General features: G+C 42.5%; 1 non-coding gene across 1 annotated transcript; it reads left to right on the forward strand.

The window, feature by feature from the left end:
- Positions 1-319: 319 nt before the first annotated feature.
- Trnat-ugu (transfer RNA threonine (anticodon UGU)) lies at positions 320-394 on the forward strand. Its single transcript has one exon. It is a non-coding gene; the product is annotated as a tRNA-Thr (tRNA).
- The last annotated feature ends 1217 nt before the right edge of the window (positions 395-1611 follow it).

The raw sequence follows: 1611 nt of genomic DNA on the forward strand, positions 1-1611 counted from the left end.
TGAATGGGTAGGATCTAACGATCACAAACTACCGATTGAGATTAAACAAAAGAAAAAGTAATGAGCAGTAGAAGAAATGGGAATACGGATAAGCTTAACATCGAAATTGGGGATCATGACAGTAACGCTATCTAGGAAACAAAATAATATACACTACATTGGTAGTGTCCCTGCCCATTACACTGTCCATTACCCACACGGCATTCGTAGTGCCCCCGTCCATTACACTACGAATGTAGTGTGTGAACATTAAGTTGGGAATGTGGGTCTCACGGGGAGCGTGCAAGGGATAAATCCCTGCTGTCGCACTATCCTCTGTGCCCTCGGTGGCTCAGCTGGATAGAGCGTCTGCCATGTAAGCAGGAGATCCCGAGTTCGAGTCCCGGTCGAGGCACACATTTTCAACTGTCCCTCTTGGTGTATAACAACGCCTGTGGACAGCTTGCCTTAGTGTCATGATTTAATTATCATTTCATAGTGGAATATAAAGATTGGAATGCATTCAACATATAATTGAGGATATAGAGACACGAATGAAGTTCTCTGAGGCTTCAGATACTGCGATAATGAATTGCTCAGCAGGCATTTCAGTTGAAGAGGAATGGACGTCTCTAAAAAGGGCAATCACAGAAGTTGGACAGACAAACGTAGATACAAAGAAGCTAATTGCAAAGAAACCACGGGTAATAGAAGTAATACTTCAGTTGATAGACTACAGATGGAATTAAAAAACGTTCAGGGAAATTCATGAATTGAGGAAGACAAGCCACTTACAGATGAAATAAATAGGAAGTGCATGGAAGCTCTGACAAAATGGGTGCATGAAGAATGTAAAGAAATGGAAAAATAAATGATTGTCTGGAGGAGAGACTCATCAGATAGAAAAGTCAAAACAACCTTCGGTGAAATTAAAAGCAAGGTGGGTAATGCTAAGAGTGCAGTGGCAATTTCACTGTTAACTGCAGAGCAGAGAGCGGATGAATGTAAATAGTAAACTGAAGGCCTCTAGGACAGGGAAGATTTGTCAGACGACGTGATAAAACAAGAAACAGAAGTCGACTGGGAAAAGACAAGGGAGCCAGTGCGCAGCTGGCGGTATAGGGGCTAGCGTTGCTGCCTCTAGATCACGCGGTCCCCGGTTCGATTCCCGGCTGGGTTGGAGCTTTTCTCTGAACAGCAACTGGGTGGTTTTGTGTTGACCTCATCATTTCATCATCATCATTCGTGACAGTGGCTAGATTGGATTGGGTAAAAAAATTGGACTGTGTAAAAATTGGGACTCTGTTCGTGCGCTGACGACCTCGCAGTTTAGCGCCCCACAAACCAAACATCTTCGAGGGATCCGGTATTAGAATTAGAATTTCAAAGAACTTTGGACTACTTAAGATCAATAAGGACAGATTACTTTCCATTGGAATTTCTAAATAACTGGGGGAAGCGACACCAAAACTATTATTCACGTTGGTGTGTTGAATGTACGAGTCTGGCGATATATCACCTGAGTTTCGGAAAAATATCATCCACAGAATTACGAAGACTGCAAGAGCTGACAAGTACAAGAATTATTGCACAATCAGCTTAAGATCTCATGTGTCCAAATTACTGATAAGA

Source organism: Schistocerca serialis, chromosome 11, assembly GCF_023864345.2.
Source record: "Schistocerca serialis cubense isolate TAMUIC-IGC-003099 chromosome 11, iqSchSeri2.2, whole genome shotgun sequence".
Lineage (NCBI taxonomy): Eukaryota > Metazoa > Arthropoda > Insecta > Orthoptera > Acrididae > Schistocerca > Schistocerca serialis.